This window comes from Stegostoma tigrinum, unplaced genomic scaffold (genome assembly GCF_030684315.1).
Source record: "Stegostoma tigrinum isolate sSteTig4 unplaced genomic scaffold, sSteTig4.hap1 scaffold_333, whole genome shotgun sequence".
Lineage (NCBI taxonomy): Eukaryota > Metazoa > Chordata > Chondrichthyes > Orectolobiformes > Stegostomatidae > Stegostoma > Stegostoma tigrinum.
Window position 1 is genome coordinate 14,649 of NW_026728261.1, and position 26,227 is coordinate 40,875.

The window sequence follows — 26,227 nt, forward strand, 5'->3', positions numbered from 1 at the left end:
ACATGAAAAAGGTGGGAGTTAAAACCAGAAATCCACAGGAGGTTGGAAGTCAGGGAGAACAAATGTCTTGAAGGAAAAAGCAAAAGGACAGTAGATGCTTGAAAGTTGTAACACAAGCAGAAATTGATGTAAAACTCAGCTTATCTGGCAGTGCTTGTGGAGAGAGAGAGCAGCATTACTGTTTTGTGTCCAGTGACCCTTCTTCAGATATATCTCAGAGGGGTTTGCAGCTGGACGGACTATCAAACGAAAGTGGTGTGATGCCAAAATTTCAAAATAAGGATATGAATTTCAAAACCTTGGTGCTTTGCCACTCAGAAAATGTTTATGTTAGTGAGCACAGAATGGCAAAACTTGAAGATGTTAAAATCGGTGAAAATAAACACATGGGCAGCAGATTTTTGGATCAGTTCAAGATTTCAGGGAAGTAGTATTAAGAAGCCGGCCGGGAGTGTGTTTGGGGAGTTAAGTCGAGAGGTAGCAAAGGAATGGATGAGAGTTTCAGCAGCAGATGACCTGAGATGCTGTTGAGGTTGAAATTGTATGTGGTCTTTGTGATAATGAGTGTGGGGGTGAGTAATGTGGTTAGAAGCTCATCTTGGGGTGAAATATTGCACCCTGACTGTGACCAGTGTGTTACCTGCCAGTTACCAGGGGCAGGGATGGAGTCAGTGGCGAGGGAGTAGAATTTTGCTCCCAGCCTGGATTGACATTTTTCATTGTCTATTTAAATGTGATCTATACCCCTTTTCAAACAAGAACGGACTTGGCAGCAGAACTAATTGGTGAACCAACTGTCAGCTTTATTGAGACAAAGTGTGGAGTTTATCTGTTATGAAGTAAACTACAGTGACAAACTCAGATAGCTACTTACAGTTGAATGTGGATTATACTGCTTAAGTCAATAACTAGGCAGTAGAGCAGTGAAACAACTTATTGGAGTTTCTGCAGCCGCGGTCTTCAAACTTTTTCTTGTGTTGGGCTTTTATCTTCTGATTCTCGTTGCTTTCCATTGCACAGACCTTTCTTGAGAATCTCTTTTCTGCTTGTTCTTTTTTGATTAACCTCCCTCTCTGCCCAATCACAGTTCATATGAACAACACTCACCTCACTTCACCACGTGATGTTCTTCATATTCATAATTATTCCCTTTACATCTTACCTGAGGACTGCTAGACCTGTATTTATTACCCTTATTTCACCGCTATTTCTCTATTGGCTGACAGAGCGGTATCAAGAGTACCTTTAGCTTTGAGCTGCAGGAAGCCTTTTCAATCGCGACTTATTAAAAAATAACAAAAGAACTGGGATGTTGTCAATCAGGAACAAAAGCAAAGTTGCTGGAAAAGCTCAGCAGGTCTGGCAGCATCTGTGAAGGTAAAAAGACAGATCCAGTTTTCAGTCTCATTCGTCTCAAAATGAAACATTGCGACGACGTTCATTTGCTTCGAACAATAACACAAAGCACTGCTCCAGCTCACAGTGAAGTCTGGCTGATTGATGTCAGTGCGCGACCAATAGGAGCACAGGTGTGCCGTGCATGACCGGACGGATGTCGCCCAATCAGAATGAAGGGAGGGCGGGATCAGTGAAAACCACGTGATCATCCACGAGTGCGGTGCAGAGTCGCTGAGATAACCGGAACGGCAGATGCTGGAGAATCCGAGATAACACGGTGTGCAGCTGGATGTACACAGCAGGTCAAGCAGCATCAGAGGAGCAGGAAAGCTGACGTTTCGGGCCTAGATCCCTCGCTGAGACCAAGATTTGTGCAATTGAGGTAAGAGCAGGCCACAGTAAAGAAAGCAAAACGGTAGAAAGCTGGAGGGAAGTGATATTCGTATGGGTTTGGAAGTTTTACAAACAGTTAGTGCACGTCGGAAAACACACCCATTTGAAACTCCCAGACTCACGTTTGCAGAAAACAAATCAACGCCTCAGATGGCGATAGGCCCGTGTGATCGTCACCATCTTTATTGGGGGCAGTGATCCGCGGGGCGCATGCGCGACAGCTTTGAAACTTTAAAAGGGCCGGGGGTGAAGCTGGAGGAACACAACAGGACAGGCAGCATCAGAGAAACAGGAAAACTGACGTATTCGGGCCCACACCCTTCAGAAATGGGGGAGGGGAAGGGGATGCTGAAACAAACAGGGAGAGAGTGGGAGACAAGTGGAGAGGAGACAGACAAGTTAAAGAGGTGGGGATGGAGCAGGTAAAGGTGAGTGTAGGTGGGGAGGGGATGGGTCAGTCTATGGAGGACCAACAAGTCAAAGGGGTGGGATGAAGTTAGCAAGTAGGAAATGGGGGTGTGGCTTGAGATGGGAGGAGGGGATAGGTGAGAGGAAGAGCAGGTTAGGGAGGTGGGGATGAGCAATTGTTTATTGCGAACTGAGTGTAGGTGTTCTGTAAAGCGGTCCCCAAGCCTCTGCTTGGTTTCCCTGATGTAGAGGAGGCCAGAACGGGTGCAGCGGTGCAGTATACCACATTAGCACCTGCATACCCCATACAGATGGCCTCAAAGCCCTACGCTATTTCCTGTCCTGCAGGTCTGACCAGTTCCCCTCCACTGACGCCATTATGTGCTTCGGTGAACTCGTCCCACTGCCTACAGACAAAGGGGGTGGCCATGGGTACCTGCATGGGCCCAAGCTTTGCCTGCCTCTTTGTTGGAACAATCCCTCTTCCGTACCTCTTCCTCCAGTACATGGATGACTGTATCGGCGCTGCCTCGTGCTCCTATGAGGAGCTCGAACAGTTCGCCCACTTCACCAACACCTTCCACCCCAACCTTAAGTTCACCTGGACCATCTCTAACCACCTCTCTCACCTTCCTGGTCCTCTATTTCCATCTTGGGGAACAATCTCAAAACCGATATATATTTCAAGCCCACTGACTCCCACAGCTACCTAGAATACACCACCTCCCACCTGTCAAGTTTGTTTTCGGAGACCCTCACGGACGTGCTGCAATAACAAGACACTGACCTGTTTAGAAAAACACCAATCATTTTCTTACCAAGCAAGTACAAGCTGTGAAGAATCACTGTACTCAACCCGGCACACAGTGCAAAGTCTCACAAGGAGTTCTCTCCGGACAGTCCCTGCTTTTTATACTTTACAAAAGACATGATACAGAAAACGATTTCACAACCTCCAATGACATGATACATAAAACAATTACTACAACAGACAAAAACAGGATACCAAGCAATTATTACATCGATAACATAAAAGACCAGGATATAGTATCGATTGCTTGTGAAGTAGCTGCTCATGGCAGGAGGTGATTTTGAGTTGTTGTCCGGGACAGATTGTGATTTCAAGTTGCCAGTATGTCTGGCTAGGACAAAGTCAGTGCCCTGGCCCCTTAGTCAGCGACAGAAGTTACATGCTTTAGAGGTTTCACACCTTTACAAAATTTCCCCACCTAACCCTATTTGATACAGATTGATTCTAATTTCAGTTCAGTCAGGAAACTTAAGACAGTGTCTGCATGCCGATGTGTGAGAAGATAAGGAGTTACAAAAGCTTTACACTGAATTCCTAGCTGGGCAGGAAGCTTCAGGGCAGTGTCTGCATACCGATGTGAGTAGATAAAAGACTTTACTTCTATAAATCAAAGTCTCTGTATAGGAATCAAATGCAGATGAAAGACTTTGATTTCTATACTTCTTTAAATTAATACTTCTTTAAATTAATGGGATGTTATCACATTAACATCTCACACCCACCCACCGTCCTGCAAAAATGCCATCTCCTATTCCCAATTGCTTCACCTCTGCCGCATCTGCTCCCAGGATTCCACTCCCGTACATCTATGATGCCCTTGTTTTTCAAGGACCGCAACTCCACTCCCCACCTCCCCACCAGAGTGGTCAAGAACACCCTTGACCGTGTCTCCTGCATTTTTCTACAACTCCTCCCTCGCACCCTGTCCCTGCAATAACAACTGAAAAAGAATCCCCCTCATCCTCACATACCACTCCACCAATCTCCGGATCGAACACGTCATCCTCTGACACTTCCGCCATCAGCAATCCGACCTCACCATCAAAGACATTTTTCCCTCCCCACCCTTGCTTGCCTTCCGGAGAGACCAGTCTCTCCGTGACTCCCTTGTCCGCTCCACACTGCCCTCCAACCCCACTACTCCCAGCACCTTCCCCTGCAACCAAAGGAAGTGCTACACTTGCCTCCACACCTCCTCCCTCTTCTCCTCCCCCCCCCCCCCCCCCCCCCCAGGCCCCAAGAAGACTTTCTACATCGAGCAGATGTTCACCTTCACATCTGCCAATGTGGTATACTGCATCCCCTCTACCCGTTGTGGCCTCCTCTACATTGCGGAAACCAAGCGGAGGCTTGGGGACTGCTTTGCAGAACACCTACGCTCAGTTCGCAAGAAACAACTGCATCTCCCAGTCGCGAACCATTTCAACTCCCCATCCCATTCCTCAGATGACATGTCCATCCTGGGCCACCTGCAGTGCCACAATGATGCCACCCAAGGGTTGCAGGAACAGCAACACATATTCTGCCTGGGAACCCTGCAGCCCAATGGTGTCCATGTGGATTTCAGAAGCCTCAAAATCTCCCCTCCCCCAACTGCATCCCAAAACTAGCCCAGCTTGTCCCTCCCTCCCTAACCTGTTCTTCCTCTCTCCTATCGCCTCCTCCCACCTCAAGCTGCACCCCTATTTCCTGCTTACTAACTTCATCCCACCCCCTTGACCTGTCTGTCCTCCCTGGACTGACCTATCACCTCCCTACCTCCCCACCTCTCCTCATCTTTACCTGCTCCATGCCCGCCTCTTTAACTTGTCTGTCTCCTCTCCAAATATCTTTTCTCTCCATCTTTGATCTGTCTCCCCCTCTCTCCCTATTTCGTTCAGAATCCTCTTCCCCTCCCCCATTTCTGATGAAGTGTCCAGGCCCAAAACGTCAGCTTTCCTGCTCCGAAGATGCTCCTTGGCCTGCTGTGTTCATCCAGCTCCACACCTTGTTATCTTGGATTCTCCAGCATCTGCAGTTCCTATTATCTCTTATCCAAGAGAAATGTTTGTTTCTTATGGATTTTTTTTCCCAGACTGTTGGATCATAGCAGCTCACACTGCTCTTGCTCACTTCTGTGCTCCCTGATCACCTTTGTCGGTGTCTAATCTCTTCAGTCTCTAATGATGGATAGATTTGATCTCTGTAGTATTTTACTGTAATTTCCTTGTACCTTTTTTGTAAATAAATTTTCCACTGCTGCCCACCCCCTGACCATGTGCTGCTCTCTTACCAGATTAATTTTTGAATGGTATCTTTCACAGTCAGGAAATATTTTCCCAGAAAGAGAGTGTATTTTTCTTCCATTTCAGACCACCAAATTCTACAGCGTTTTTATCTGTGTCATTCATTTTGCACTTCTGCAGCATTTACTGTGTGTTTCTCCTTCCACAGATACCAGCGATCGTTGCCAAAGCCCTGTTACCTGTGGAGAAGGTGATGTTTAACTTTCGTGTGCTACTGCAGTTTGTATGATAAAGGTGCTCTCACAATGCTCCATTTGAGAAGTTACAGATCATTCATCTAGCGATACTGAAGAGCTAATGGTGTATGTCCAAATCAACAAACTATTTGTATTTTTATCATGTTTTATAATTTCACAAAAATATTATCAACAAACTTTTGACGTAAGGCCATATTAGGTCAGGTGACCAAAAAGTTACCAAATCTACAGGTTTTCCTGACTCTCTCAAGGAAAGCAAACCTAAGAGGTTTATCAGGGGAATTCCAGATCACGTTTTCTGGCAACTTTAGAAACAGCCTCCAATAGTGAAGGGATGATTAAACGCATTGTTGGAGTCTGGAACTAAATGAGTTATCGAAGTCTTGAAGGTTGTTTGGTGCAGGGAGATAGGGCTCATCACAGCCAGGAATTAAATCACGGGTGAGAATTTTAAATTGTTGCTTATAAATAGGAGCCTTTGTGGTTCAGGGAGCACAGCAGTGATGGTGAACAGGTCTTGGTACAAATGAACTTGTGTGCAGCAGAATTTTAGGTATTCTTGAGATTGCAGGGATGTTGAATGTGGGAGGCCAACTGGCAGTGAATTTGGGTAGTTAAGTCTAGAGATAACACAGGAATAGATGAGAGGTTCAGCAGATGAGCTGAAACTAAGGTGTCACTGTCAGTCATTGTCACTGAAGTGGAAATAAGTGGTTTTTGTGCAGGGCTCTGCTGTTTACCCTCACCTCACCTCAGGAATTCAGCTGTTTGTGAATTTGCGGATCAAGTCTGTAATAAGATCAGGAACCGAGTGCCCACCATGGCCCAAACTGGGTGTCACTGAGCAGGTTACTGCTGAGTAAGTGCTGCTTAATACTGCTGTGACAACACCTTCTATCACTTTACTGATGATAGAGAGTAGATTGCTTGAGGGGAAATTGGTCGGGTTCGATTTTCAATGTTTTTGTGCTGAACAGACCTGGGCAGTTTCCCAAATTGTTAGTAGATGCCAGCGCTGTAGCAGGACTGAAATAGTTTGGCTTGGATGCTAGCAAGCTGTAGAGCACTAGTCAGAGTGTTGCCAGGGCCCATAACCTTTGCACTGTTCATTCATTTCTTTAATATTATGTGAAATGAATCAAATTGGATGAAAACTCACATCTCTGATGTTGGGGACCTCTGGAGAAGGCTGAGTTGGATCATCCAGTTGGCACTTCTGGCTGAAGATTGCTGCAGACTTGTCTTTTGCATGGATAGGTTGGGCTCCTGTGTCGGGTAAAGATGGGGATTTTTGGCATTCTTCCTCCAGTGAGTTGTTTAATTGTCCATCACTGTTCACGACTGGGTGTGGCAGAACTGCAGAGCTTGCATCTGATCTATTGGTTATGGGGTGGCTTAGCTCTAACTCTTGCTGCTTATGCTATTTGGCATGCAGATAGTCCTGTTTGGTGGTTTTACCAGGTTGGCACCTTATTTTTTAGGTATGCCTGGTGCTGCCCTTGGCGTGCCCTCCAATACTCTCCGTTCAACCAGTGTTGGTCCCCTGGATCAATGGCAATGGCTGTCTGTAGGATATGCTGGGCCATGAGGTTACAGATTGTGCTGGAGAAGGTCTGCTACTGTTGCAGTCTCTCTCAAAGCCTCATAGATATCTGGTTTTGAGCTCCTGTGTCTGTTCCAAGTCTGTCCCTTTTAGCCGAAGTTAGTGCCACCCAACGCAATGGGGGGTATTCTCAAGTTTAAGATGAGGCTTTGTCTCCACAGGACTGTGCGGTGGTTGCTGTTAACAATCCTGTCATGGACAGATGCCTCTGCAGCTGGGAAATTGGTGGTGATGAGATCAGCTATATTTTCCCTGTTTGGTGCGTCAGCACCTGCTGCAGTCCCAGCCAAGCAGCTTTGTCCTTCAGGACCCGACCAGCCTGATTGGTAATCCTCCTGCAAACTACTCCTGATGTGGACATTGAGTACATTTAGTGCTATTCACACTCGCAGTGCTTTCTCCAAGTGCTGTTCAACATGATGGAGTTTTTTGTTTCTTAAAATTCCCTCTTGGGATGTGGAAATCGCTGGCTGGACCAGCGTTTATTACCTGGAAGGCAGTTAAGAGTCAAGCACATCACTATGGGTTTGGAGTCACATGTCATCCAGACCAGGTAAGGATGGCACATTTCCGGAAAGGGCATAAGTGAACCAGATGGGTCTTTCCTGATAATTGGCAATGGTTTCATGGTCATCATGAGAATCTTAGTTCCAGATCATTATTTAATTCATGTTTCACCATCTGCCATGGCAGGATGCGAACCCAGGTCCCCAGAATGTTATCTGGGTCTCTGGATTAATAATCTAGCGATAATACTACTGCTGATTTATCAACCAAGGGAGGATGGTACATGGTAATCAGCAGGAGCCATGAGACTTCCAGGCGTCAGAGTCAATGTTGAGTACTCCCAGGTCAAATAATCTGGTCAGAATAGCACTGTGCTGTCACGTCTGCTGGGACAGGGCTTCACTAAGGACAATGATAGTGGTGTGTGTCATTGTTTGCCAGGTATGTTTCCATGAGTCTGACACTGTTCCTTGACTCGTCTTTGAAGCGGCTCTCCAAATTTTGCCACTAGCCCCCAGATATTATTAAGCAGGAGTTTGGGGGGCCGATAGGGCTGATTCTGCAGTTGTCTTTCCTCGTTCCCTGGTAGATGCCAAATGGGCCACCCAGCTTCATTCTTTTGTTGAAACTTTGCAGTGATTTGCAACTGAGTGGCTTGCTGAGGTTGGCAAATTTCTTTCCCCGAAGGACATTAGATTTTTTTTTCACTCTGTCATCAGCAATTGTTGCCATGGCAACCAGTTGATTCTTCCAGTTTTTTTTTTATTGAATTCAAATTCCACCATCTGCTGAGATAGGATTTGAACCTGGACTTCTGTTGTACATTTTAACATTCTGGATAAAAGTTAGTCATCAGGTTTGTTCACTCATTTTTAAATATCACTAACACAGGCATTGTTTCTTTGCAAAACACTGTCCATCATCCTGTCTCCTCCATCCTCCGCTCCAACAGCAAGTGAAGGAGACACATGCAGTTTCTATGTCACTAAGATTGAGACAATCCAATCAGCTGCCTCTGCTGCTTCCCTCTCTTCCACAAGCCCACCAAACCAAATTGCTTAGCATGTTGCTCCTCGTTTTAGGCTTAAACTTGCATCTTTGTCCAGTTTCATGTCAAGCCTTATCAGAGCTCATCTTAACACTTTGCCCTATTCTCACTAAACTACAAATATTCCAACTCTTATTTCTCCTCCTCCTCCTCCTCCCTGCCTCTTCCCCCATGCCAATTCACAGATATTGTTACTTGTTCTGTCTGTTTCTCTTTTCCGGTTATGTCCTTCTCACCCATTCTGTTTAAAACCAATGTTCGACCTCACCGTCATTGGAAAATCCCACTCCATCTCTCTTTCCTGTCTGAAATCCATGTCGTAAATGTCCCTCCAGGATCTATCCTTGGCCCATGCTGTTTCTCACCAACATACTTCCAGGAGGTGAGATCTTCCACAAGCACTGTGTTAACTTTCACATGTATTCTACAATGTTCAGATCGAACTCGTCTCCATCACTTTGCTCCACTGTTACTCAGTTATAAAACTGCTTATCATGCTTCCACTACTTGATTAGTTGAAATTTCCTCCAATAACACTTTATGATAGTAAAACACATTGCCTTCAGTTATTATTACAAATTATTTTTCCTTACTATTGTACTGAATCCATCCCTCTCATTGGGAACTGTCTGAGGCTGAACTGCACCCTTCTCAATAATGCTGTCATATCTGGTCTCAAGATGAACATCTTACCGTACATTTCAATCACAAATGCCAGAAATTTCAATCTCTAAAATGCTCCTTCTCTCCACCTCACTCCAGCTCATTCGCGACTGAAACCCCTTACCCATGTCTGTGTTGCCTTAAGCTTGACAATTCCAAAAGAGAACCCTCTCTTCTCTGCCTTATCGAGAATCTGCTCCCACGATGAGAAATATTTCCTCAGCATTTATCCTGTCAACTCCCTTGAGAATCCTCTATTTTTAATTAGAACATCTCTCATTCTTCAAAAAAATCTAGTTAGTATATTCCAGACCTGTTTCGTCTTAGCTTAAAACATAATCCCTCCAAACCAATGATCATCTTAGTTCATCTTCTTTGAAATGCCTCCAGTGAAGTTATATACTTGCTCAAATAAGTGGACCAAAAAAGCTGCTCACATTCTTCCAGATGTGGTCTTGCCAGCAAGTTGTACATTTGTCCTAAGACATGTATTCCAAACTCTTCTACTGCAAACACCTTGACATAAGGATAACATCCCATGACCCTTCCCGATTACCTGTTGCAACTGTATGCTCGCTTCATGCTTCCTGCACAATTATTCCTGAATCCCTTTTGTGTTGCAGTTTTCCACAGTTTTTACATTTTTAAATAACACTGTTCTTTGGTCATCTCCTCAAAAATTAGCAACTTCACGTTTTCCCAAATTATACTCCATTTGCCGACTTGTCGCCCATTTATCAATATCTCTCCATAAACTCTAACCCTCATGGAACTTGACTGTTATCCCTTTTTATGAGATCCTTCCTCATTCTTCTCATCTTTTTGTTGGGAGCACTGGGCAACATGACACATACGTAATTGCTGCCTTTTTAAGGGGCGTTTTTTCAAATGACTGGGAGAAGCTTACTGCCCATTTCTCAGAATCGAGACAACTTGTTCATCAAGTTGCATTGGGCCGGAAAAGCTGATGTCTCATTGTGGCAGTGCAGCAGCACAGAAGGAAAGAAAAGGAAGCAAATCCTGCTGCCTGCATCTCACTAAATCTTGGCCATTCTTTGCCTTGTGTCAAACACCTGTTGTTCTGTTCAGTGACATGAAGCCCCAATGTGGAAATTCCTAGAAACCCAAATAGAAATCCCTCGAATCAGCTGCTGACTCCCACAAGGAATAATGTGCAGCAGGAACAATGCACAGTTACCCTCGGCCAGGAGGAGGGGATGTTGTGGATTCCTACTCTGACAGTGATGGATTTTATGAATTTGTGTTACAGGATATTACAAGTGGACTTTCAGGTAGGAAGCTCAATAATTGTAACACCAAACTCTGACAGAATTACTCAATTCAATCAGGACCTGGATATTCGCATTGTGTGTGAGTATTGTGTTCCTGCTCATTCCCATTTGCCATGTAAAATTTCTTTCTTATTACCCCATTCTCTCAATAGATCTTTCCTACGACTTTTAATATATGTCCTGTAGCCCTTTTTTATGGCCAGTTGAGTGTACATTTTGCCGTCCTAATGTTTATCTTTTGTAAACACCTCCTATCAAAGGTCCCCTCAAAATCCTTTGTTACAAGGAGATCAATCTTAGTTTCCCCAAGCACCTGATTACCCAATGACAGTTTGTTTCCTGTGTGTAAGGCACTCATCCGGATTGTGTTGGAACATTTTCCACTTCCCTGCATGAGTACAGCCCCAACAATATTAAAGAAAGGTAACATCCTCCAGATGAAGCAGTGTCAGAGTGGTGTCCCATCCACCACATGCAACATTCCCCTCTACACCACCGAGGCACAGTGGCATCACTATGCCTAAGGTAAAGTCACCATTGTCCTACCTGACCATAGGGCTGGTTTAACCTGAAGATTACTGCACCCCAGGCGAGGAGAGAGATTGAGAGGAAGTCCATCTATTGTAGATGGATATTCTCAATATGTACCAGAAATGTCTAAGTCACACAAAATTATAATAAAAACAGCCCTAACCATGCAACTAAAAACCCTCTCCCTACAAACCATTCTGTTAAATCTCCTCTGCCTCCGATCAGGCACCCTCCCGTCTTTCACAGTGTGTGGGGGATCTTTGGTTTGCACAGACTCAGCTCGTCTCTTTTCCTGTCTGTAATGTCATCATGCTGTGACAATGGCACTGAACCTCACTGTCTGTGAGGGTGGTAGGCACAGAGATCCTCATAGCGTTTAAGATATATATAGATGCACACTTGTGATGCCAATGCAGAGTCTATGGGCCAAGTTCTGGAAAATTAGATTAGAATAGTTAGGTGGTGGTTTTTAACTGGCACAGGCTGGATGGGCCACAAAGACTTTTTCTGTGCTGTAGACCTCCGAGACTCTTCACATAGGAGGATACCCAGCAATATGTCAAGTCATTTCAGAATATGAGATATTAGAACAAATGACTCATGATTGGTCAGTATTTTCGGGAGAAAAGTGAGGTATAGACGTAATGCGGTTTACCTCGAAATTCAGGGGCCTGAAGCCCAGGAAATTGAAAGTACCGCCATCAAGTGGATGTATAAAAATAAGGATTGTATTAGAGGAAAGAAATATCATTCTTGTATCATCCATTTGTGAGGCTGGACGATATTAGAGACAGGAAGGGTTCTGAGACCGGAGAAGATTCCAAAAATAGGGAAAAGTGAGCTTGGATGAGATTACAGAAATGGGGAAGATTGTGAGGCTGGAGGAGACCTCAGACAAAGGGAGGTTTGTGAGGCTGAAGACAATTATAGAGCTAAAGAAGTTTGTGGGCTGGAGGAGATTAGAGATAAGGTGGTTTGTGAGACTGGAGGAATCTGAATAGATGGTGTGAGTTATGTGGCTAGTGGGGGATTCCAACGATAGGCAGGTAGTGAGGCTGGAGAGGGATTCCAGAGATGTGAAGCGTGTTGAGGCTCGATGGTAATGCCTGCAGTAATGCAGGTAGTGAGGCTCGAGGGCATGATCAGGTGGGTAGTGAAGTTTGAGGTATGATTCCTGCAATCGGGAGGGTAGTGAGGCTCCAGGGTGGATTATCATCATAACAACACAGTGGTGTACTTGCAGCACATGGAGTGCAGCAGTCATAGAAAGTACCACTTTCTCCAAATCCAATAAAAATGGGCAATCAATATTAGTTTGTGCAGGAAAGACCACATCCCATAAGTCAATTAAAATTATGGTGGGTCTCTGGCTTGGAGAGAGCTAACAGAAGCCGAGATAATTCTCCATTGTAGCAATGTTTGGTAACCGTAGAATACAACATTCAGCTAATTGGCAAATAATGCAGGGTGAAAATGTGAAGATTGTTTGTTTGACTCAGCAAGTTCCCAGGATCTGGAACAGTCTGAATGGTAGCTGGATGCAGATTTAGCAGTTATTCTCAGAAGAGAGTTGGGATTTAACTTTTCAAGGAATGATGGACAAATAGCGGGGGAATTGGGTCAGATTTGCAGCACCTCCCAGAGTGAGAGTGAAGCCTTTGACCGGGTTCCACGTGGTAGACTAATGAGTAAAGTTAGATCACACGTGATTCAGGAAGAGCTCGCTTATTGGAAGCGGAATTGGCTTAGTTGTCGGAGAGAATGTGGTGTTGGGGATTTTTCAGAGTGGAGTTCTGTGACCAGTGTGTTCCACAGCAATCTGTGCAGGGGCCACTTTTGTTTCTCATTTATATTAATGATTTGGATGCGAATTTAAGGGACAAGATTAGTAAGTTTGCAGACGATACGAGAATTAGTGGTTAGTGAAGGTTATCTAAGATGACAGTGAGATCTTGATCAATTATGTCAATGGGTTGAGAAGTGGAGGATGAAGTTCAATTTGAATAAATGTGAGATATTGTATTTTGGTAAAATGAACAGGGTAGGACCAACAATTGATGGTTGCACCCAGGGTAGAGTTGTGAAACGGAGAAATGCTGAGATTCAGGTACATAATTCTTTGAAGTTTATGTAGACAAGTAGTCAGGGTGGTTAATATGTTGTTTAGCACACTTGCTTTCATTGCTCAGACCTCTGAGTCTCAGAGTTGGGATGTTATGTTGAGGTTGTATAGGACATTGAGGCTTCATTTGAGGTATTGTGTGCAGCTCTGGTTGCCCTGTTACAGGAAGGACATTATTATTGAACTGGAGACAGTTCAGAACAGACTTGCTGGGATGTTGCCAGGATTGGAGAGCTTGATTATCAAATAGACAGACAAAGCTAGGACTTTTCTCACTGGAGTATAATGGGTTAAGGAGTGACCTTAGAGGTTGATAAAATCATGAGGGCACAGATTATGCGAATAGCAAGGGTTTATTCCCAAGGTTGGGTGATTTCAAGACAAGGGGACATGTATGTAAGGTGAGAGGAGAAATACATATTTAAAAAGACATGGATTTTTTTATTTTTACGAACTTGTCCACGTGTGGAACAAACTCAGAGGAAGTGGCAGATACAGGTACAGTCACATTGTTTAAAAGACACTTGAATAGGGACATAGATAAGAGAGCTTTAGAGGAGTATATGCCAGATGCAGGCAGATGTGATCAGTTTACATATAAAACTTATACATTTCAAAATTCTAAATATGCATTAAATTGAAGTAAGGCCAACTTTGACATTATTGGGCAAGAACTTCCAAAAGATGATCGGGAGAGGTAATATGTAGGTCAAGGAATGCTTGGAAAGTGGGAGGCCCTCAAAACTAAAATAAGGAGAGCCAGGCACATGTTCCTGTTCACGTGAAGGGCAAGGCTGGTAAATGTAGGGGATACTGGCTGACTGGAGAAATTGAGGCTCTGGTCAAGAAAAAGAAGGCAGCACATGTTGGGTACTGACATCAGGATTTGGGTCAATCCTTCAAAGTATAGGGGCAGTAGGAGTATACTTGAGGGAAATCAGGACGGCAAAAAGGAGACATGAGCTATCTTTGGCAAATTGAGTTAAGGGGAATCCCAAGAGATTCTGAAACTTCATTTGGGACAAAAAAACAACAAGGGAAAAAATAGGGGCCCCTTTAAAGATCAACAAGGCTGTCTGTGTGGAACTGCAGGCTGAGATAGTGAATGAGTATTCGCATTAGTATTTACTGCAGAGAAGGATATGGCAGTGAGAGAGCTTGGAATCATAAATAATGAGTCGTGAGAAGTGTCTATATTACAGAGATCTAGGTGCTGGATGTCTTAAAATGCATAAAGGTGGATAGGTTCCTGGCACCTGATCAGGTGTTACCCACAAACTCTGGGAGAAGCTGGGGAAGTAATTGCTGGCCCCTTGCTGAGGTATTTGTATCACTGACACTAGTGAAGTGCCAGAAGGCCGGGTGGCTAATGTGGTGCCATTCTTTAAGGAAAAGCCAGAGGACCATCGACCGTTGAGCCTGATGTCAGTGGTGGGTAAATTGCTGGAGGGGATTCTGAGGGACAGGATTTGCATGTGGTTAGAGAAGCAAAGACTGATTAGGGATGGTAGACATGGCTTTGTGAGTAGGAAATCTTGTCTCACTAACTTGATTGAGTTTTTTGAAGAAGTGACAAAGAAGATTGAAGAAGGCAAAGCAGTGGACACTGTCTATTATGGACTTCAGCAAGGCATTCACCAAAGCTCCACATGACAGACTGGTTAGCAAGATTAGATCAAATGGAACCCAGGGAGAGTTAGCTATTTGAAACAAAATTGGCTTGAAGGTAGGAAACAGGATCATGGTGGGGGGCGGGGAGCGGGTTCAGTCTGGAAGACTATGAACAGCAGTGTGCTGCAAGGATTGGTGCTGGGTCCACTGCTTCTTTTATCATTGATGCAAATCATGTGGAATGAATATTGGAGGAATGGTTAGTAAGTTTGCAGATGACACTAAAATTATTGTTGTTGTAGTAGACAGCAAAGGAGTTTACTTCCCAAGTACAATGGGAACGTAATCAATGGGTTGATGGGCCAAGGAGTGATAGAAATACACTTAGTTCAGATAAATGTGAGCGATTTGCATTATGGCAATGACAAATCAGGGCAGGACTTAAACAGTTACTGATGAGGCCCTCGGGGCTGTTATGCAACAGAGACTCCTTGGGGTGCAGGTGCACAGTTCCTTGAAGGTGGATTGCAGGTACAGAAGGTAGTGAAGATGATATTTGCTGTGCTGGCATTTATTGGTCAGTGCATTGAGTGTAGGAGTTGGGAGGTCATGTTATAGGCTGAACAAGACATTGATTATGCTGCTTTTGGAATATTGTGTTCAGTTCTGGTCTCCCTGCTATAGGAATGATGCTGTTAAACTTGGCAGGGTGCAGAAAAGATTTATAAGGATGTTGCAGGAGGTGGAAGTTTTGAGATGTAGGGAGAGGTTGAATATGCTGGGGCTATTTTACCTGGAGCATTGAAGGCTGAGGGGTGACCTTATAGAGGTTAATAAAATTATGGTGGGTGTAGGGTGAATGGCCAAGATTGTTTTCCCAGGTTAGGGAAGAACTAACCTGAATTAGAGACTAGAACTAATAACATTGGCTTAAGCTGAGAGGGAAAGTCTTTAAAAGGGAGCCAAAAGAACTGCAGATGCTGTAAATCTGAAAAGAAAACAAAGTTGCTGGAAAAGCTCAGCAGGTTTGGCAGCATCTGTGGAGGAGAGAAGAGTTTCGGGTTCTGAGGAAGTGTCACCGGTCCCGAAATGTTAACTTTTTTCCCCCTCCTCCACAGATGCCACCAGGCCTGCTGAGCTTTTCCAGCAAATTTCCTTTTTTTTAAAGGGAAAGTGGGTGGTGCCTGTGCAGAATGAGGTGCCAGAGGAAGCTGGTACAGTTACAACATTTAAAAGGTATGTGAATAGGAAGCGTGTAGCAGAATATAGGTCAAATGCTTGCAAATGGGATTAGATTAATTTGGGATATCTGGTCAGCGTGGACAACTGGGACCAAAGGGATTGTTTTGTGCTGTACAACGCTGATGAAGCATTTTTTTTGTTTTCATTTCAGATTTCCACAATTTTACTTCTGCACTGCTCTTACTCTTTCAGAGGGATTGAAAGGTGGAGTTACAGATCTATACAATGACTGTCCTTCCTCGCTGGCTCTCCCAATTCTCTCTTTTGGTAGTTTGATGCAAACACTGACTGGATCCCTTACCTGGAGGATATTTATGAATGAATTTGTTCTAATGGTGATCCAGCATATTCCCCAAGTGTTGCTGTACACATGTCCAGAGAATTTCTCAGTTTCACAATCTGTGTCCTTCTGGTTTCTTACTTACTTTCTCTTTGAAAGTATAGTCTGCAGTTGGAGAATTTAAACAGGCCCACATCCAGGTCTGACGGTCACTTTGTTTATCACAACCCAATTTTCTCAGGATTTTGAACATTGAAGGAAAAAGCAGCACTCACATTGGGGAGAAATGCACATGGTGTGTGTGTTGAAGAGTCTGTGAAGATTCATCTGAAATGTCCAAACACCAGTGCAGTGACACTGGGAGACAGTGTGGAAATGTGCAGATTGCAGGAAGGAATTTCTTCATCCATCCCAGCTAGAAACTGACCACCAGAGTCACACTGGAGAGAGACCATTGACCTGTTCTGCGTGAGGGAAAGGCTTTGCTGACTCGAATTCCCCGCTGATACACCAGCGAGTTCACTCTGGGGAGAGACCTTTCATGAGCTCTGTGTGGGAAGGGATTCATTGTCATCCAAACTGTTAACACACCAGCGAGTTCGCAGACAACCACAGTTGAAGAACATTGCTGTCACTCTCACTATCAAATAAACCATGGTGTTGGGCTGTTTGTACAGATGTTACCGATACCTGCTCAATTAAAGGTGCTGGTATTGTGAATAAAATGTCACACTAACAGTTGTGTAAGGTAGAGCTTGGAAATAGTCACGTTGTCACAACACATCGACACATTCACACTGACTAAAGACTATCCACCTGCATGATATGTGAAAAGGGATTTCCTGGTACGTTCCTGGTTAACGACCAGCAAATTTCTGAATAAGTTGATTGGTTTGAATATAGCTAACAGTAGAATCAAAAATAGTATCAGTGATAATGGGAACTGCAGATGCTGGAGAATCCAAGATAACAAAAAGTGTGGAGCTGGATGAACACAGCAGGCCAAGCAGCATCTCAGGAGCACAAAAGCTGACTTTTCGGGCCTAGAGAAGGGTCAAGGCCTGAAACGTCAGCTTTTGTGCTCCTGAGATGCTGCTTGGCCTGCTGTGTTCATCCAGCTCCACACTTTGTTATAGTCGATTCAAAAACCATGTGTTTTGGGCTTGTTTCTGGAGATCATAGAATCCCTCCACTGTGGGAGCAGACCACTTAGCCCATCAAGTCCGCACTGACCTGACGAAGATTGTCTTACCTAGACACTGTCTGCGTGAGTTTCCTCCAGATGCTCTGGTTTCCTCCCACAGTCCAAAAATGTGCAAATTATGTAGATTCACTATGCTAAATTGCCCATAGTATCTTGTGTGCAAAATGCAGGGATAGGGTAGGGTGTGAGACTGGTTGGGATGCTCTTTGCAGGGTTGATATTGACTGAATGGCCATCTTCCACACTGTAGGAATTCTGTGATGATCTCGATGGCCCTTTATTTGTTAGATAGGTCTGCACACCTTTACAATGACAGATTCTGTTGCTCTCCTACAGACATTTGTTTATTGGAAACAATGTAATCTTTCAGTTTGTGGATAAAAATCAAAGGAATGTTTTAAATCCAAACATAGGATTGGGTTGAGTCATGTCCTATAATCCCTGATTTGCATTTTCCCCGTCGGCTATGAAACCTGGTGACCGCTGTGACTCTGCCTGGGAGCATTGCAGTCTCGTCAGCTCTTTACCTGGTGTCCATAGCAGTGATGGATCTCATGACGGAAACATAAACCAAAACATTGTGTGATTTCTAGTACATATTTTCTATTTAGTCTTCTGTCCATCACTTCCCTAGAGGCTGAGATACTGGTCTGGGGACCTAGGTGTGAATCCATCTGGAAATAAGAATGTGATGATGACTGTCAATCCATTGCCTTTGTTGGAAAAACCCATCTGTTCACCGATGGCCTACAGGGAAGGAAACTGCCATTCTTATCCAGTGATGTGATCATCCCATGAATGAATTTTTTAAAAAAATTAAAAACTCCTGCAAATACGTTAAACTGTCTTAATTTATTTGACAGCTGACAGTTCAAACTGCTTGATGGTCACTTTCTCTTTTGATCAAGTTGTGGCCATTTCATAGTTGAAACCATAGTTATTCTCGTACAAACAGTGCATGCTCTGACATGCCACTTATGAACCAGACATCCACGTTGACCATATCCTGATGCTGTGTACCACGAAAGCAAAATTCTTCACCATCTTATCTACTTGTGTTGCAATTTCAGAGAGCTATGGACTTGAACCTCCCAAACTCCCGAACACTTTTTGAGAATTTCATCAAACTGACCTCCAATGGCAGGAATGGACAGGGTCAGCTTGGATTGATGATCATAATTCAGGCTCAACAAATCTACTGGAGCATTTTGAAGATGTAACTGGTGACCATCTGCTGACTCGCCCTTGACTGACTGCTGGTAATAACAGTGATAAGCTGCATGGCTTATGCCTGCAGTAAACAGCCAGGCAAGACAGGAGCACTGTGAGACATTAGGTTCTAGTTGAGACATCAAAGTGCTAAAATGCCAGGGAAAGGCAGAGATATTGTGGCAGGCCCTAAGCAGAACATGCCTCAGGTGCTGAAAAGCATGTAGAGTTCTGACAGCAAGAATGTACTTTGTGGACAGGCAATTCTGCATCTTGATGTAACATTTTTATTTCACTCTGGCTCATTTTGCTAGATCTGCAAATATCTATTGGTCTGGCTAATTTGAGAATTGGCTTTCGGTGTAATGTGCTGATTCATTTCTGGAGAAACTCAGCAGGTCTAGATGCATCTTTGGAGACAGAGAAACAGAGTTAAGGCTTTAAGTCCAGCGAGGCCCTTCTTCAGAACTGAACAGGTTCAGAAAATGGCCTTTTTAATACCTTACCAGAGGTGGAGGAGGGCTAACAGAAAACAGAGGGTGTTGGGATGCGGTGCAAAATACAAATGGGCTTTTAATTGTGTTGAAAGAGAAGCAGATGTACAATGAGAGTAAATAAAGTTGTGAATGGGGGAGATGGGTTCCCTCCACTGAATGCAATGTTAACAAGACACAAACAAGACAAGGTCACATCGTCTGTGCCATATTGTGTTCATCATATCTCCAATAATAACCCTGAATGTGTTGAGCATATGTGAACAATCTTATATGTCTACACACATACGCTGATTAAACAGTGTATATAAAATCATTTCTCCTCCGTTCCGTTGCAACCTATCGTGTTTTTTTCACCTTGTCAGTCGCCATTCCTTCAGCCAAATTTATTCTGTCTCTTTCTCTGCATTTTATTTTATTCCATATATGAAGAAGAAATTGCCTAATGGGCGATATCATGTTAGTCCTGTCCAGTCTGCACAGCCACTGTCCCCTCTTCCTTACTGTTCCTTAATCACTCACATAGATATTGTCTCTGACCCTTTACTCCCAATAAGCAAAGCAATTGGAAATGTAATGTTTAGTTTTGGGCTCAGGCTAAAAAATTGGTCAGGAAAGGCTGTATAAACTGCAAAAAATTTGTTTGCAACTTTAGAAGCAAATTATTGAAAATATTGTGTTAAGGATAAAATGTTCATTTATTAGTGCAGTGAGAGGAAAGTTCAGCAAAACCCACATTTCCTGCCTTTCTCCAGGCAGTTGTGGCCAGAGATGTGTTTGGATTGGCAGTTGTTGTGGTGGAGGAGACTTCGGTGAAATAACAACCTCTCATTTGGCTCTGAGGAAAATGGTTACATACGTCATCACATGTGGATAACACAGCAGAATCATCGAGCCTGTGCAGAGAAAGTATCAACTTTCTCCTCTGTCTCTATCATTGTGAGATGAATTGGAGATGGGCATTGAGACCAATAGCAGGCAATGTCACCCAAACCAGGTATTGTTGTTACATTAAAAGTGTCAGAGTGGAAGGGGTTAACTGGAACTGTTTGTTCAGTGACTTGAATTAATGTCAGTCTCCATGGATACTAACTGTGTCACTGGAGGGTTTTCCTCTTCTATTAATAAGGGGTTTCTCCCAATGCGTTATCCCACAGTATCTGTGGCTGTGGCATATTCAACACAATTGGGATCAGCAGCTCCAGAGAGAGGGAGATCAGAATCTGTGAACAGCAGATTGGGATGTTCCAAATTATGGATCAGAATCTCAGAACCACAGCCGGGAATGTGACAACAATGTATAAGAAACTGAGAGGAATAGATTGGAATGTTCCAACAATGGACAGGAGTTTATCCTCTGGCCTTTACTATCTTTCTATCAATTGGGCGCCATTAACATTGTGGATAGAAGCTGTCCTGATGGTTATTCAGGCGGGTTACTATCCCATCCTTGCTATTGTTGGTGTTCCCGGTAAGTCTCTCTATCTCTGTCCATTCATTTATTCTGTGACCAGCGACCCAATTTCTAAGCTCTGTATTTGGCAACGAAGGAAACTATTGTATTCACTTTCAGTTACAAACTCAACTCTTATTCCAGGGTTTTTTTCACCTTCACTTACAAACACCCGAGGAGGAAGAAAAGTGTTCATAACCACCATTGGCCCATTTTGTCCTGATCTGATTTATATCACAATATTCCCTTTATCACCAATAATATCCTCAGTTTTCACTTCCGCCTCAGTGCTGTTTCTGATTAAATCATAATCTGCTCCTTTCCAGTTGCAGCTCTCTTCTGGCCACACTTGCAGTTATTAATATTTTGATTGTATTCTTATTTTTATCTCTACTTCGACCTATGCCAGTTGCAAAGTGTGAAGCCAGTTTGATTCTAAAATGAGGAGGTTACAGCTTTGTGTCAGTGGTTTCAGCATAACCCGTCGATGGCCATCAAATGACAGTTTCCTTGAACTGTTTAGATTCTAGAACTTTCCAAGTAGCAGTGGTGCCATGTCCATCATCTCCTAAGTGCAGTGCTCCGATGTGTTCACTTGTTGACAGAGGCTGTGTCTCTTCACCCCAACCCCCACTGACCCACTGCTGAGTGGGATACATTACTCTGTCTCCACAGAATAAGATATAGGAAATCTTCCAGAAATCCTACAGGACTGTGACTGTGAAAATGAGAAACTGTGGGAGATTAGAATTAATAAAGCGGAACTGCTCAAAACTAATTGAACTGAAGTTTGGTACTTTGCTCTGGTATGTCCCAGAGATTACTTGGAGGTGGGAATAGAGCTTGTGAAAGAGTTACAGGGTCAGACAGCTCTTCATTCCAACCAGACCGTGTCAAACATAATCCCAAACTATCCTAGTCCCACCTGCCTGGGCTTGGCCCATATCTCTCCAACTGTTTCCTGTTCATGAACTTGTCCAAATGTCATTTAAAACTTTTAACTACGAGAAAGAATTATTGATTACCATTCAAAATTCTTCAGATTCAGGAATTGCCAGTTCCTGCAGAATGGAAGTAGCTGTTGTAACGCACATAAAAAAAAACTGGAGTGAGAGGGGAATCAAAATAAAAATAAATTTTGGACAACTTGATATCTGTTATGAGGAAAATATGGAACCTTTTTTGAGGGCTGTAACAACTAGACACTTGGGAAATCATGATATGACTTGGCAGAGTCAACTTCGATTCAGGAAAGGGAAGTTATCTTTGGTAAACCTGTGCAGTTTATGTAATTGAAACATCCAAAAATTTCAGATGTGGTCCAATTTATCCCCAGAAATGTCTTCCATTGCTACTCCACCATCTTCCCTAAGATTCTATTCCTATTAACTCTAGCCAGTTCCTTCCTCATGATGTTTTTTTAGTTTCATCACTCAGTTGTAATTGTGTCACATCCAAATGCAAACAATACATTTAAACTGAAAGAAGGAGCTTTGAGAGATAAAACATGGAGAAAGATTGGAGTATTCATTAACTTGACTTATGTCATGTATGTATGAGATAGAGAGAGAGAGAATATGGGTGATGAGATGTAAAAATAGAGAAAACTGCATTATCGACTGAAGTTGATGTACTTTCCAACTTGTTTTGGCAATTCCTGTGTGTTGTGATCCTTTGCCCAGTGCATGTACGACTGAGTAATATGTATATAATAGTTGAAGTATCCACACATGAGAACCAGGGAGAGCGGTGTATTTGAATTTACAGAATACTTTTGATATGGTTGCACACAGGTGAGTGAATAAAATTAGAGTTGAGAGGTAAGGTGGAATATACTACATGGATTGAGAATTGTTTAGTTGAGACAATACAGAGAGTGGAGCCCTTTTCCAGGCTGAATGCTGCTAGTTATGGGGTATCACATGAATCAGTGTTTGGACCACAGTAATTTAAAAGGCATACAAACTATTTGGATGTGGCCAGCAACAGCATACATCTCATTTTGTAATGATTCAATGATGTGAGGTTGGGAAGTGGTGTGGTCACGAAAGGGCCTGCATGTCCTTGATCATAGGTCACCAAAATTAGTACATGCAGCGCTATCAGTCATGTGGGAAGTAAATGTTATGTTGTCCTTCATTGTAAGATGATTCATGTACATGAATAAAACCATATGTCTGCACATGTACAGCCTTGATGAAAGAGTATTTATGGGCACTGTGCATAGGCTTGATCCCTTTTGTAATGAAAGAACTCCTTGCCACAGACACGGTACAAATGGTCATCACCAGTCTAATCCCTGAGATGATGGTACCATGAGGAGCGAGTGAAGAAAGTGAGTGTTTAATATGTTGTGCTGTGAGAGAATCAGAGATTACTGCATTAAAATTACGAAGTTGGTGATGAACTCTTATATCCACAAAAGAAATTGATAGGGTGAGAAATCCCATACGTGACCCATGTAAATACATGTGGATTTTGCATGTAAAATGACATAGAGCCCCACAGTGATTCAGAGAGAAGCACAGGCTCTGAATGAACTCTCCCCACATTAATCGGTGACCCTACACTGAACCCTATGTTGTTCACAATCCTGACAGCAGCCCAAATACCCTCTTTGTGACATTAGCCAGACCAATCAGATTCTGATCTCCATAGAGAACGGAAGCATGTCTTTTCAGAGGATGCCACTTGTGATTTTGCACAAAACATTAGTCTTCCCACCACACTACTGTAAAACTGCATTAAAGTACTGCATGTGTACCATGAACAACGGAGGCATGTTGAACAGCGTGAAGTAGACTGTCTGTACAGCCTAGCTCCATTTGCTTGTCATGTTACCTCAGTCTGTTTACATGTAAGTGACTGTAGGGTCTCAATGGCCTTCTCCTTTTCATATGTAGGGACTCAAGGGGCTGTACAGCAGGGCCAAATGCTGAATTGATCCACCCTGGGCTCCTAAGGAACAGTTCGATGTGTTCATGTGACATTGCTGTAACTGTAAGATATTATTTTATTTTGGTTTCTTTTAAGAGAAGGATTGAACGAGAGGCACAAAGCTGTCTAGTTAAGACCATTGAGTAAACAGTCTTGAGAGGGTTTGGGTTTTTTTTTAATGCAGCCTGAATGAGTGCGACGAGCTCTCACAGATCAGAATTTCTGAGTTTTGCTTTTCTGTTGCATCAGAAGCTATTGGTGTCTCAATGGAGTTGGAAGCTTCAGTGAATGTCTCCTGACTGCAGAATTTTCTTTGGATGATTATTTTCTCCTCCTGAATTGGAGAACCGCATGTTAGAACCTTCTCTGAATTTTATTTCTGACCAAAGTGTCTGTTTATGGGCTGCTACTATGCTGGAACAGTTAATTAGTTATATTTGCTGTAGCTATTATACTATAAGTTCATCCATCAGAGCGAGGTTATTCTAAATTCCTTTTTTTTGGTTCTACTTTGACTACAGTGTTGAAATAAATCGTGTTTTGTTTAACATCTGTCAACTATTACATTAATGTATCTCTGAATAAATGTCAACACAAAGGCACCACAGACCTCTAGGGAAGAGAATTCCCACTCCAAATGCCCTTTTCAAATTTCTTCTCATCTACCTGATGGAATCAGAAAGTCACACAACCCAGAAACAGATCATTTAGTACAACTTGCCCACACTGACTTGATATGTAATCTGATCTATTCCCATTTGCCAATATTTGGTCCCTATCCCCCTCAACTTTTCCTATTCATGTACCAATCCAGATACTTTTTTAGCTGTGTAATTGCACACACCTTCACCACTTCTGACAGCACTTTCTGATCACACACTTCTCTCTGCGTGAAAACGTTGCCCGAAGTTCCCTTCTTAGTCGTTCCCCTCTCACCTTCAACATCAGCACTTTGCTTTTGGCCTCCTCTCTCCTGGGAAACCGACCTTGGCTATTCAGGCTATTCATGCCCCTCATGATCTTATAAACATCTGTCATGTCACCCCTCAGCCTCCACACTCCGGGGAAAACACTTCAAATTGTTCAGCCTCTCCCTACAGTTCAGACCCTCCTGTCCTTGAACATCCTTGTAAATCTGTTTTTTCTACGCCTCTCAAGGTTAACAACATCTTTCCTTTAGCAGAGCCAACTGATATGTACGCAGTATTCTTAAAGTGGCCTCATCAATGTCCTGTACAGAAGCAACATGCCATCCCAACCCCTATACGCAATGCTCTGACTGATTAGGCAACCATGACAAATGTGAGACATTTTTCCATCCCCACCCCTGTCTGCTTTCCGGAGAGACCACTCTCTCCGTGACTCCCTTGTTCGCTCCACACTGCCCTCCAACCCCACCACACCCAGCACCTTCCCCAGCAACTGCAGGAAATGCTACACTTGCCCCCACACCTCCTCCCTCACCCCTATCCCAGGCCCCAGGATGACTTTCTATACAAAGCAGAGGTTCACCTGCATATGTGCCAATGTGGTATACTGCATCCACTGTACCCGGTGTGGCTTCCTCTACATTGGGGAAACCAAGCGGAGGCTTGGGGACCGCTTTGCAGAACACCTCCACTCGGTTCGCAATAAACAACTGCACCTCCCACTCGCGAACCATTTCCACTCCCCCTCCCATTCTTTAGATGATATGTCCATCATGGGCCTCCTGCAGTGCCACAATGATGCCACCCGAAGATTGCAGGAACAGCAACTCATATTCCGCTTGGGAACCCTGCAGCCCAATGGTATCAATGTGGACTTGACCAGCTTCAAAATCTCCCCTTCCCCCACCGCATCCCAAAACCAGCCCAGTTCGTCCCCTCCCCACACTGCACCACACAACCAGCCCAGCTCTTCCCCTCCACCCACTGCATCCCAAAACCAGTCCAACCTGTCTCTGCCTCCCTAACCTGATCTCCCTCTCACCCATCTGTTCCTCCCACCCCAAGCCGCACCCCCATCTCCTTCCTACTAACCTCATCCCACCTCCTTGACCTGTCCATCTTCCCTGGACTGACCTATCCCCTCCCTACCTCCCCACCTATACTCTCCTCTCCACCTACCTTCTTTTCTCTCCATCTTCGGTCCGCCTCCCCCCTCTCCCTATTTATTCCAGAACCCTCACCCCATCCCCCTCTCTGATGAAGGGTCTAGGCCCGAAACGTCAGCTTTTGTGCTCCTGAGATGCTGCTGGGCCTGCTGTGTTCATCCAGCCTCACATTTTATTATCTTGGATTCTCCAGCATCTGCAGTTCCCACTATCACTGTCCTTCCCTAACCTGTCTCACATGCTACTCCACCTTCAAGGAACTATGTGTGTGCACTAAAGGTCTCTTTATTCAGCAACAGTCCCCAGGGCTGTGTAAGTCCTGCCCAGCATCACCTTACCAAATGCAAAGCCTCTCATTTATCTAAATTAAACTCCATCAGCTATTCCTTGGCCCATTGGCCCATTTGATCAATGTCCCATTGCCCTCTGAGATAATCTTCACCA

The 26,227-nt window shown here is 43.9% G+C and overlaps 1 long non-coding RNA gene across 3 annotated transcripts; it reads left to right on the plus strand.

Annotated features, from left to right (window-relative positions):
* Positions 1-1,586: 1,586 nt before the first annotated feature.
* LOC132208247 (uncharacterized) lies at positions 1,587-18,437 on the plus strand. 3 transcript variants are annotated; one of them, XR_009444337.1, is made up of 4 exons: positions 1,587-1,780; positions 5,444-5,529; positions 10,584-10,684; positions 16,263-18,437. It is a non-coding gene; the product is annotated as an uncharacterized LOC132208247 (long non-coding RNA). The 3 variants fall into 3 exon arrangements; XR_009444335.1 differs by having other exon boundaries at positions 5,444-5,485; XR_009444336.1 differs by lacking the exon at positions 1,587-1,780 and having other exon boundaries at positions 5,486-5,597.
* Positions 18,438-26,227: the final 7,790 nt, after the last annotated feature.